The 13369-nt window shown below is 33.2% G+C and overlaps 1 protein-coding gene across 5 annotated transcripts in view; it reads left to right on the top strand.

Moving 5' to 3' along the window:
• Positions 1-13369, top strand: part of GRIK2 (glutamate ionotropic receptor kainate type subunit 2) — a 633079-nt gene that overhangs the window by 405920 nt on the left and 213790 nt on the right. The window lies entirely within an intron of this gene.

Genomic DNA, 13369 nt, shown 5'->3' with positions numbered 1-13369 from the left:
TTCTAAAGCACAGCATCTTCAGCTGCATCCTGGGGTGGTAGCAATATCTGCCTCATTAAGGCTCCTAAGTTTTGTTGATTTTACTTTTATTTTTTCCTAAAAAAGTATAGTTACCAATCCATAGATGAAAAAACAGAGTTCCTACCTTGATAGAGTTCACACTTCGGAAGATTCAATAGATGGTGATTCAGGAGGCTTAAATTACTATTCTAGTTCTATCACAACAAGTGTGTGAACTTCCTCCTTCCATCCAACTTCTCTGGGCCAAATTCCCCATCTGAAAAAAAGTAGAGTGCAAAGGACTTCCCTCTTGGACAGGCTGAAGTGAAAATATCATGGTCTCTAAAAGAACCTGGAAATACGTTAATAGAGGTCGAGGCTAGGAATTTTAACTATCCTCAATTCTATCTTCTCATGCTACTGCCTTTTCCTAGTTTTGTCTTGGTCATCTTTGACTAGCACACTTTATTTATTCATTTAATTCTCTAACAAATATGCAGTGAACTTCTATTTTGTGCCCCTATGAAGGTTTTGCTCTAGTGAAGAAAACCTGCCAATTATAAATTGATTCATAAAATTATATCGGGTTGGCCAAAAGATTCGTTCAGTTTTTTCCATAAAATGGCTCTAGTAGCACTTAGTTGTATTTAACTTCATTCGAAATAATTTTTTTAGATTGTATGTGACAGCTGTCATATCAGCGTGCATTTAAAAAAAGACATCAAAATTGGTGAATTTTTGTGTAGCCATTTTAATATTGAAGATAGAAGAAAAACAGCAACATTTTCAGCATATTATGCTCTATTATTTCAAGAAAGGTAAAAACCCAACTGAAATGCAAAAAAGAAGATTGTGCAGTGTATGGAGAAGGTGCTGTGACTGATTGAACATGTCAAAAGCGGTTTGCAGAGCTTCGTGCTAAAGATTTCTCGCTGGACGATACTCCATGGTCTGGTGGACCAGTTGAAGTTGATAGCAATCAAATCAAGACATTAACTGAGAACAATCAATGTTATACCACGCGGGAGATAGCCGACATACTCAAAATATCCAAATCAAGCGTTGAAGAGCATTTACACTAGTTTGGTTATGTGAATCGCTTTGATGTTTGGTTCCACATAAGTTAAGCAGAAAATACCTTCTTGACCGTATTTCTGCATGCAATTCTCTACTTAAACGTAATGAAAACGTTCCATTTTTAAAACAATGGATGGGCAGTGGCAAGTGGATACTGTACAATAATGTGGAATGGAAGAGATTGTGGGGCAAGTGAAATGAACCACCACCAACCATGCCAAAGGCCGGTCTTCATCCAAAGAAGGTGAGGTTGTGTATATGGTGGGATTGGAAGGGAGTCCTTTATTATGAGCTCCTTCCAGAAAACCAAACAACTAATTCCAACAAGTACTGCTCCCAATTAGACCAACTGAAAGCAGCACTCGACGAAGAGTGTCCAGAATTAGTCAACAGAAAACTCATAATCTTCCATCAGGATAATGCACGACTGCATGTTTCTTTGATGATCAGGCAAAAACTGTTACAGCTTGGCTGGGAAGTTGTGATTCATCTGCCATATTCAGCAGACATTGCACCTTCGGAGTTCCATTTATTTAGGACTTTACAAAATTCTCTTAATAGAAAAAATTTCAATTCCCTGGAAGACTGTAAAAGGCGCCTGGAACAGTTCTTTTCTCAAAAAGATAAAAAGTTTTGGGAACATGGAATTATGAAGTTGCCTGGAAAATGGCAGAAGGTAGTGGAAGAAAAGGGTGAATACATTGTTGAATAAAGTTCTTGGTGCAAATGAAAAATGTGTCTTTTATTTTTACTTAAAAAACCAAAGACACTTTTTGGCCAACCCAGTAATATAGGATTGGGCAGTGAAATGTGCTAAAAAGAAAGATCTCTTGCTTGTATGTCATTAAGATGATATATTTTGAATCGTTTTCTGAAATGTGAATCTTAGGATTGAAACAGTTAGTAGGAGTAAAATCCATACTTCTGATGTTTGTAACTGTGGAGCAGATAAACCAGGAAGGAACAGGTATATTTCTGACAAACAGAGAAGTAGGACATATTCAGGGAACTGAGCTCGGAGTTAAAATGCTGCTCTGGACATAGTTTTCCACTTAGATAGGGTTCATAGATCAAAGTGAATTCTTTCTCCTTTATCTCCATGGAGATCTTGGTTAGAACCCAGCCCAGTTAGCCATGGTCTAAGAAGGGTCACCAGTATTGCACACACAACCAACCACATCTGGTTTGTTTGTTTGTTTGTTTAACTGGAGCAAGGAATAACGAATTTATCCAAAAAGCCGACAGTCTGAGAAGATGGTGGACTTGTGTCCCAAAGAACCATCTTACCTGAGTTATAATTCAGGCTTCTTTTATACTAAAAGGGGAGGGAGTAAAGTCAAACATTTCCTGGTTCCCGTCAGCCTCCAGAGGGGATGTGTTAATTTCTTCCTTCCTGCAGTCATTCACAGGTGGCAGGTCTAAGAAGGGTCACCAATACCGCATACACAACCAGCCACACCTGTCCAAACAAGCTCTTGGGCCATGGCAGTGCCTTCTCTAAAGCAGAAGAAGGAGAGTAAGGGGATAAAACAGTAGGCAACTTTGTCTACCTCAGGCAATAATAGGACAATTTTTTTCTTTAAGATCCTGGTATTGAAACTACTAACAATAGGAAAAGGAAATCAGAATAAGTGATTTTCCCAGCTTGAATTCTTCTGGTCAGTTCAAAGACCGTATTGTATATTCCACTTTCAAAATATGTTTAGAATCCATCCATTTCTCCCTAAATCCATTGCTACAATCATGGCCAGGGGAACCTACCCCGGACACATACACTGGAGCCCCAACAAGCCTCTCTGTTCTACTCCTCCTTATAATCCATTCTCCAAATCATAGCAGCCAATGGATGTCTTCAAAAGCAAAATGATCCATGTCATTTCTCTATTTAACTCATCCCTTTATTTCCATTGTATTTTGATTAAGATCCAAACATGATTTACAATGAATTCCCTACCTCTCCCACTCAACTCTCACCATCTTCTCAGGTGTTTTCTATGCTCCAGCTATACTGGCTGTTTCTCATTTCCTCACAGGGTCAAGACTTTCTATTACTTTGGCAGTAGAGTTTTCCCGGTCTGGAATACCCATTCCTATCACCTTTGCCTGGCTAACTTCTTACTAATCCTGGGGGTTGCAGCTTACATTTACTTCCTTAGATAGGTATCCCCTAAACCTAATTAAATTTAAGTTTCTCATAGTGTCCTCTACTTTTTCTTCCTGACACTGCCTATAATTGTGTATTTACATACTTTTTTTTTTTTTTTTAAGGCTGCGTCCCTAGCCAGAATACACATCCTATTAGGTGCAGAAAAATGTGTCTCCTTTCTCACTATTTACATATTCAAGGCATAGCAAAGTGTCTGGCACAAAGTACATCCTCAGGAAATGTTTACTGACTGTTGAACAAATGAAGGATCTCTATGAGAATCATAAGAGATACTTCACATAGAATACTTACTCAAGTGTCTGGTGCAAAGTTATTTTCCAATAGCGGAGCTTTTTTTCCCCCACTTTTTCCAGCTTTGCTCCATACTTACAAAGTGGGAAGAGAAATCCAATAGTCAGACAATCAGTGGGCTGGGGTAGTGGGTCAAGGCTTCAGGGGGTGAAGGATCTTATAGCACAGGAGAAAGCAGCACTGAAGTCTGAGCTTATAAGGATGCACCAATGGCACCTCTGGTCTTCTACATAGTGCAGTTGAATACTTTCTGACACTTTATTACATCAATGAGTAAAAATAATTATTCTATTTATAAATTTTCCTTTTTTTTCTTGTAAGTTTATGTGTGGAAGTAAACAAAGACCACTTGGATGAGAACAAACAGAAGTTGTTATTCAGAGCTTGCTATAGCAAGGGAGCAACTTATATTTGTCAGAGATTCAAGGGCAAGCAAGAGAGTGGAAAAGCTTTATTTGGGAAAGCCTCAGGTGTGCTCTGATTGGAGATTGTTGGCATGAGGAAACTGGAGGTGGGCTAACAAGAAGCAAGGTATCTTGGGTGATTGGTTTGGTGAGTTTCTCTGGTTGCTCCTGAGTTGGAAGAGAGGGGAAAAAAAAAAGGAAGCTGCAAGTTATTGAACAAATCTTGACCATTCTGGGCAGATTGCTGCAGAGGTTGTGGTTTGGCTTCCCAGGATGCTTGCTTCAGAGGATCTGGTTAAAGTTCTATTGTCATACATGGTCTGACTGTTATCTATTTGTGTATTCAGTCTGTCAGTGGAACTTGGAAGAAGAAGGAGAAATAGCAAAAAGAAAAATGGCCAAGAAAAATGGACATAATTGACATGAGGAAATAAAAAGTGTCTTCATAACTGACAATAAAATTAATATTTTTAGTTTTTTTTAATACAATATGTAACTGGGATATGATTTACCATTGGAAATGGCTTAACTTACTTACCTAGTCTTCTGAGGCTTAGCTATGTTTTAGGAAAGACCAGCTTCAGATGGAACAAAAGCATGACTAATGGCAAAAGATATTAAGAAATATTCAGAAGGTTCTTAGAATATTACTTCAAAAAGATTCTGTTTAGAGCAAAAACAGTTGGAAGGGTTTTACACAAAATAGGTTTGAACTGAGTTGATGACACTTCATGATAATGGTGCATTTCCATTGCAAGCTGAGCTATCTAAAGGCCATTAAAAAAAAAAAAAACTTAGACTTTAAAAAGAATTCCTTCTAAGAAACTATAATACAATAATAAAATTTCTTAATCCTACCACATTATTGAATTTTATTATTGAATGTCCATTGTGAGAACTATGTACATCATGTGCTTTCCAAGAAAAAAAAAATCAATCTCTTGCTATTATACTTTATTGATTGTTCAAATGGATTTTTATTATACTAGAGAATATTTTCTTCTAAATAGAAATGTTAAACTAAAATCATACTTGTGTACCTCTCTTGCCCTTTCTGTAGCATCAGAATTTGTTATCTGTTCTGGTTATTTTGCTGATAGTCTCTTAAAATGTGATATTTATATTAAAATAGAACTTGGAGAATAGAATGTTCTGTCTCCTCAGTGGAAAGGCCTAATAAATCCTTATTGAAATTGGCTTTTATGTTAATATTATATTAATTTAGAAAAAAACATAGAGATCAAACTAATACATTTATCTGGCCAGAAATGGTGCTAAGGGTCCTGGAATTGTATAGGCCTATGAACAATCATGCCATGTGTTTGCCTCAGTGTGCTTTTATAATAAAATCAGCTTCTAACTTGTGCATCTTTAGGGAAAATCTTGGAAAAGAAAACTGGATATAAAAAGCCATCTTATGTAATATATGTTTGCCAATTTCTACAAAATTAAGTATTTATATAAATAATATAAATCAAAATAATCCATATTTGCAAACCTTTAAAAAGTTTAAATTTGTTATATTTTACTTTCAAGTGAAGCTTCATTTCAACTTTTAAAATCTGTGTTTTCTGAATATTCACTGCTTGCATTTTTACCCACCAGTAGAGAAACTGCTATCAGCAATCCATAGGCTTCCCGCTGAAAACTCAAATATTTTGATAATATATGGAGAGAGTGAGAATTAACAGTGAAACCATGCCTGCCTGAGTTTACAGGCATATATGTTCCAGGAACAGAACATGTTTCAAAGTGCTTTTTGAAGATTTTTTTTTTTTTGTAGAATATATATTTTTTAAAAAAAGAATGGTAATTTCTGTAGAAAATTTTACTATTGCACTTTCACTTGCCAGTAAAATCCTATAGTCATTAGCTCCCTATGACAAATGTGTCTGAATGGAATTTACAGTCTTCCAAATTTATCTAAATCTGAAAATCCACACTAGATAAGTGAGACTTTTTTTTTTTTTTTTTGATCTGTAGAAACCTAATGCATAGCAGTTTTTATTTTTCTCTCTTTGATGGCATTTGATACATATATCTTGGTCCCCATGGCAACAATGACCCCCAACTTTCCTAGGAACTGAGATTTCTTTTGCCTCCCTGTAGGAAAGCAATGCTAATGGTGATGTTGACCAGTAATCTTTAAGCCAGTGGGAAATGTGTTGTTTGCTTCTTAAAAAGCAAAACTGGATCCCAGGCAGGACCCAAACTTAGTGTCTTTTTTTGGAGATGTTAACCATTTAATTTGTCCAACTCTTATAAAGAATCATTACATGCCCTATTTCACAACTGTACTGACATTTTTTTGCTTTGTGTCAGTATATTTATAGTTATTATTTTGCTTGATAACTTTTAACCTTCAGGTTGGTAAAATATTTAAGAAAATTCTGTATGATGTTTATGTTTAAAAATCAATAGGATTGCCTTACTTGAGGGCACACACTTTCTTATTTTGGTCCATGAGAGAATATCAAATATTGATTTTTTTCTTTCAATTACTGAATTTGAATTAAACATGTGTACTAAATGTAATTGTAATACATTGGTTTTATTTCAAAGAAATCAGTGAACTACATTTTTATCCTTGCAAAAACTGGCCCTTAATTTAATATTGTCATGTCGTTATATTTGAGAACAGTTAACTCATTGATTCAAATTTTATTTTAAAAATCAGAACTACCACCTGTCTCTTAACTCTTTATGTTTAGGGTTGACTTTGCCCTAAACAAAAATAAAAATCTTAGAGGTGAAAAATCTATGTTTAGATTAGTCATCCCTTTCTGTAAGATCATTTATATTATTGATTTATTGCTTTCACATTAATGCTGTAGTTCTCAAATGGTGAAATTCCAGACCCCATGTTAACTGGTTAATAGACAGTTTTAGAAAAGTTGTTAACTGAGGGTTTCTTTGCGCTGTACTCATAGGCCAAATCACTTCTGTATGAAAAAGACTCAGTTCCCAGGTAATTGTTCTTTACTCTGATTTCTTCCTGTCAGGGAGCACATAGGCATTTCTAGGAAATGTTTCATGTTTATTGTTGAGAGATCAGATGACAATTCTTTCTGAAGTGATCTCCTGTTAATACTTAACCCAATGGACGTACAATACTATTCATTGTTATTAGACAGTAATGTAAGTAACTATCTGTACTTTCCATTTAAAAATTTAACACAGGAAGGGGTGAAGTAAATGAGGTCAAAAAGTCTCTAATTTACCTGCAACACTTAGTAAGAAAACTACTATGTTGAAAAAACTCTGTCCTCACTATTCATGTTCCATATAGACTTGAGAAACCTGAGTTTGCAAATTATCCAGAAAGAATGGTTACACTAGTTAACCGAGAAACGTGCAGTTCACCAAAGTATATTCAGTCAATTGGAGAGAATATTTATCTTCCAAATGTAAATTAGCATTTAATACCAGCACCTTCCTTATGCTTTTTACTTCTCAATACCCTCAAACAGTACTATCAGGAATGCCTTTTCTTCTCAAAGAAATAGTAAATACAATGCAAGGCAAACTGTGTGGGTCATGTGGTTGTAGGCAGCTAATTATTGGGAAGAATTTTTTTTATTGAGGTATAGTTGATGTACAATATTATATAAGTTACAGGTGTACAGTATAGTGATTCACAGTTTTTAAAGGTTATACTCCATTTTTAGTTATTATAAAATATTGGCTATATTCCCTGTGTTGTACAATATATCGTTGTAGCTTATTTTATACATAATGTTTTGTACCTCTTAATCTCCTACCCCTATATTGCCCCTCTCTGCTTCCCTCTCCCCACTGGCAACCACTCATTTGTTCTCTATGAGTCTGTTTCTTTTTTGTTATATTCAGTGGTTTGTAATATTTTTTTAGATTCCACATGTGATGTCATACATTATTTGTCTTTCTCTGTCTGACTTATTTCACTTAGCGTAATATCCTCCAAATCCGTACATGTTGCTGCAAATGGCAAAATTTCACTCTTTTTTATGGCTGAGTAGTATTCCTTTATATATACACCATATCTTCTTTATCCGTTCATCTGTTGGTGGACACTTAGGTTGCTTTCATATCTTGGCAATTGTAAATAATGCTTCTATGAACATCAGGGTGCATGTATCTTTTCAAAAGAGTGGTTTTGTTTTTTTTGTTTTTGAATATGTACCCAGGAGTTGAATTGCTGGCCCATATGGTAGTTCTATTTTTAGCTTTTTGAGAACCTTCCATACTGTTTTCCAAAGTGGCTGTACCAATTTACACCAATAGTTCCCTTGGTGTACAAGGGTTCCCTTTTCTCCACATTCTCACCATCATTTGTTATTTGTGTTCTTTTTGATGATAGCAATTCTGACAGGTGTGAAGTGATATCTCATTGTGGTTTTGATTTGCATTTCCCTGATGATTAGTGATGTTGAACATCTTTTCATGTGCCTGTTGGCCATCTGCATTTCCTCTTTGGAAAAATATATATTCAGTTCTTCTGCCCATTTTTTGATGGAGTTGTTTAGTTTTTTTGCTGTTGAGTTGTATGAGCTATTTATATATGTTGAATATATGATATGACCTTTATCGGTCATATCATTTGAAAATATTTTCTCCCATTTAGTAGGTTGTCTTTTTGTTTTGTTGATCGTTTTGTTTCCTTTGCTGTGCAAAAGATTTTAAGTTTAGGTCCCATTTGTTTATTTTTGCTTTTTCTCCTTTGTTTTAGGAGAGGGATCCCAAAAATATTGCTATGATTTATGTCAAAGAGTGTTCTGCCTATGTTTTCCTCTAGGAGTTTTATGGTTTCTGGTCTTACATTTAGGTCTTGAATCCATTTTGAGTTTATTTTTGTATGGGGTGTTAGATGGAGACTCTACATTATGCTAACACTGTTTTATAATGTACAGTGTGGTTTCTCATGATCACCACACAGGCCTTCTTTGGAAAAGTGCCACTTATGTTCTTTGTTCAAGACAGATGAATTTGTCTAAAATTAAGTCAAAACAGTGTATAATCAGAGAATTCGTTTTCCTTTTTACATTGCTCTATAATGAAAAACTGTATTGCTTTTTTTTTTCATTCTCCAACATCCATGGTTATATTGTTAGTAAATGTCAATAAGACAGTGTAAATAGAATTTTGATAGATCCTATTGTGCCAGCTGGTTTTTAGTGGGGAAATTATTTCTTAACTTTAAATGAGATTGACTTTATATATAACTAATATTTTATACTTAGCTGGGAATGTTTATTTTGTTCCTACCTGAGAAAGTTTTTGGTATACTTGTCAAACAAATTATTATTGCAAATTCCACAGAGCATAAAAAATATGTCTCACTGATTCTGCTTACAAGAAGCAGTGCTAACTTACATGTTTAGAAGAAATTATAAAATGCTAATTACAGTTGAGACAAGCAATTATGTAGCTCAGGAGAGGAAATAAAAACATTCTTTGGACATAAAGGAGTAATATGAGATACAGAACAAAGGAAATTTATACTGAGAAAACTGTCAGAAACAAAGATAAATAAGGCATCAACTAATTAATGAGATACTCAGATAAATAATTTTAAAATCATTCAGAAAACAAATGTTTTTTCTACATTAAAAAATAAAACAAAGCAACCAAAGAGAAAACATATTTTACCAAATGAAATTATTTGAAGAATTTTTTAAAAAATCCTGAGAAGTATAAAATGTAAAGCATAAAATATTTACATAAAATTCTTACAAATATTTATATTAACATATATAAAATGCAGCTTAGGAAAAATTCAAATAAGTAGCAAAGATATGTGACCTATTACTCCCAAACTTAAATATGATATTAAGGTAGAACTTGAACAGAACATGAGGAACAAAACATGAAAAACAAAATATGTAAATATGAAAGAATAGACACATAGTATACATTCAATATTTGCTGAGTGAATGAATGAATGAATGAATAGGTGTGGAAAGTTAACAACCTAAAAAACCCTGAAAGTCTTCATTATGTAGTAATTCACTCATTTATTCCATTCAGTCATTTATTCAATAAATATTCATTGGGTATTTATTATCTAAATTTCAAAGTTGTGACATCCTCCTTGAAGGCACTTAAAGTTTAACACAAGAAGATATGATACATAAAAATGAAATATAATTTTAATTCAAAGTAAAACATAAATGGAATTTCTGAGACAAAGAGGATAACATTTATTCCTTCATTCAACCATTATGTTAAGAACCCTCACACAGAAAACCCCTAGTATGTCCTGTATTCAAAGGCCTTAGGATAAAAGGATGAGTAAACCAGTCTCTAGCCTCAGGGGATTTAAGTTTTAACTAGAGAATGATAAAAAAAGAATTACAATTAAAATGTAATGGGATACTTCTGTGTTGGGGGCATACATAAGTTGTTCTGTACATTGCTACACAGAAGAGGGAACTGCTTTTCCCAACATTTCTATCAGTGATGAAGATACATATGTGAGGTAGTGAAAGAGGGAAAACATACATTTAAAGAGTACAACATGTATAGAAAACATGACCACATGAATAGTTTAGGAAAATTGTAAATGCAGTAAAATTCACCTTCAGAAAATGGAGAAACGCCTTATATTTCTGGCAAACATAATGAAAAAAGAATTACAGTCTCTATCTCTATGTCTCTCTCTCTCCTGATTGAGATTTAAAACTTCCAAATAGAGAATACTAGAAGCTTTCAATAAAAAAAATTTACCAAAAAAGAAACAAATATTGGACTGCCCTCAGTCTCTTTAGTAACATTAAATAATAGAAAACATGACTAAAACAGAGCTCTTGAAGGAAGAAGGCTATGACACAATATGTCTTTATTTAGTCAAGTTTTCTTTGTACAGGAACATGACAAAAATATTTTCAAATCTACAGATAGAAGCATGTCACATAGTTATCCTTTACAAATAAATTGTCTTCTATAAGAACAATGATAAATGAAAGCAAACACTCAACGAAGAGGAAACTGACTAGAAATCCTAGTAAACAGTAAAAGTAGTTAAAGCATACAGAGAGAAGTTTTTGAATAATAGTTTTAAAGATTATATTAAAAATTACATTTGTTTTCCTTGGAAGAGAGATGATCTATAATATATCAAGCAAAAGAAAATGAGAGGCAGTGTCCACAACCCCAGATTAAATTAACTAAAACTATGGATCAGTATGTGTAGTAGCAGAATGAAGCAAAGTAGTGAATTTTCATAGAATAGATGTCATTTTAATTTTTATGATTCAATATTGATTTTATGATGTGATTGTAAAAGTTTAAACAAAAGTTGACAATACCCCTTTAGTAGACTGAAAACTTTGTTATCTCACAAATTACCACAGGAAAAACTGTCTACCAAAAAATCCAGAGGTAGAAAATAAATAGTGAAAACCAGATAATATGAAAGGAACAAGGTTAAAAATAAGATCCAGGGAGGAAAAAGATAGGACATTAAAAACATTCATGATGAGCTGCTTATAAAGAAACCCATAAAATGTGAAGTATGTTGAAAGTATAATTATAGATAATTATTTATCAGCAAATGCAAATATACAAATAAGGTAAGCATGATTAATACTAGGTCCTGGAAATTTAGGTGAAAAGAATTACTTAGAATAAAAAGTTATTTTTATGTGATAAAACATACTATCTAGAAATAAAGGCAACAGTCATAAACTATTATAGTATCATTCAATTATGTAAGTCAAACTATTAAAAGTAGAAGATGAATTGTTAGGAAGTTGTATTATACCATGAACTGTCAGGAGGATGGTAACAAACACAATAGTTTTGGAAAGTTATATGACAACATGTACTAATAATCCTAATAATTCATATTATTTGGGCTCAGTAATTCCAATTCTAGGAATTTGTTTTTAAAATAATAAATTACATGGGCAAGTATTTGTAAATAACTGTGTTTACTAAAGCGTTGTTTTTAACATTGATAGTTAAATTGTGATATGTTTATATGATGTTCATATTATACAATCATTCAAATTATGAATTTGATTAATTTTAATGCCAGAAGAAAATGCTCAAAATAGTGTAGAAATAGGATATATTTAATAATTTATATAATACTTGTAGCACACTTATAAACACCTTACATTGACTTCTTTTTCGTTTAATCCTCACAATAGCTCTGTGAGGTAGATAATGTTATTCCCCCATTTATAGATGAGGAAATTGAGGCACAGAGAAGTAATGTGCCCCAGTCCCCTGGTGGTAAGTGGTGGAGATGTAATGGGATTCAGGTAGTCTGACACCCCCTTCAGAGTCTGGGCCATTAACTACAAGGCTATGATGGAAATTATGCAAGGAACATACATGTAAAGATAAAAGACTTGAAGGAAATACACTAAGCTTTATTAGCTATGATTGACAGGGGTATGTGTATAGGTTCAAAGTTTAAGTTGATGTTCTCTTTTATATTTTTTGTGTGTTTTATAATTTGACAACAATAAATATGCGTTCTTTTTATGAAGAAGAGCAAATTTATTTTCAGAACCATTCAGAATATAAAATAAGAAAAATGAATAATACCATAATTTTCTATAGTTCTTTGTGGTTTTTGAACTACTTTCAAATTACTTATCTAATTTGATGCTTATAATTAAAGTGCCCTTATGATTTAGTATCCAAACCATGACATTTTTAATTGTACAAGAGGGTTGCTATTAATATTTACACCAAGAAGATAACCGTAAACTTGAAGTATCCAAGTCAGCCAAGATATAGACTCACTCTATTTAAAATACCTCTTTGAGGTCAAGAGTACTTTATTAAATTTTGGAACTGAGAAAAAAAAATGACTTGATTAAATCATATAATGAAAAAAATCATGGTTCTGAACATAGATTAAAAGAAAAAAGATTGTCTTGACTTAATCAATGGCTCTTGTGATTAAAACAAAACAAAACAATAAACCCCACTGATGAAAAGTTCTTCAATCAATAGAAAATTTTGAATTATACAGTCCTAATAGATTTAAAATCTGGGAATCATACAAAATTTTATTTGATTTAAAATGTTATGCCATTGAAATTTCTGAAACTTCGTAATATTCTGCTCAGAAACCTGAGATTTATAAGAAGGGTTACCTAATATTTGTGATTATAGGTAATTGTGGATTCATGAGCCAGAACCCTTTCATCCAAATAGTACTAGAAAAGCAACTGACAGAGGATGAAACTAGATAAGTATGTTTAGAAGAATGGACATCCAGCTAAATTATTTTTTATAAAAGTAATCTTGGAGGATGATGTAAGTGAAATGGGCAATATTTTGTATTAGTGATTTGATTAGAAAGTTGAAAAACTTACTGGTCAAGCTTGAGGGTATCATTTGGCAGGTGACAGTGGGCAAATGATGTCTGCCAGTGCTTTGGCTGGTAGAATTACATGTCTGAAAGAAATCTAACTATTTAACCAATAGTGAA

Source organism: Balaenoptera musculus, chromosome 12 (assembly GCF_009873245.2).
Source record: "Balaenoptera musculus isolate JJ_BM4_2016_0621 chromosome 12, mBalMus1.pri.v3, whole genome shotgun sequence".
NCBI classification, from domain to species: domain Eukaryota; kingdom Metazoa; phylum Chordata; class Mammalia; order Artiodactyla; family Balaenopteridae; genus Balaenoptera; species Balaenoptera musculus.
The sequence above is the reverse complement of the archived record's forward strand: the minus strand, read 5'-3'. Positions and strand labels throughout refer to the sequence as shown.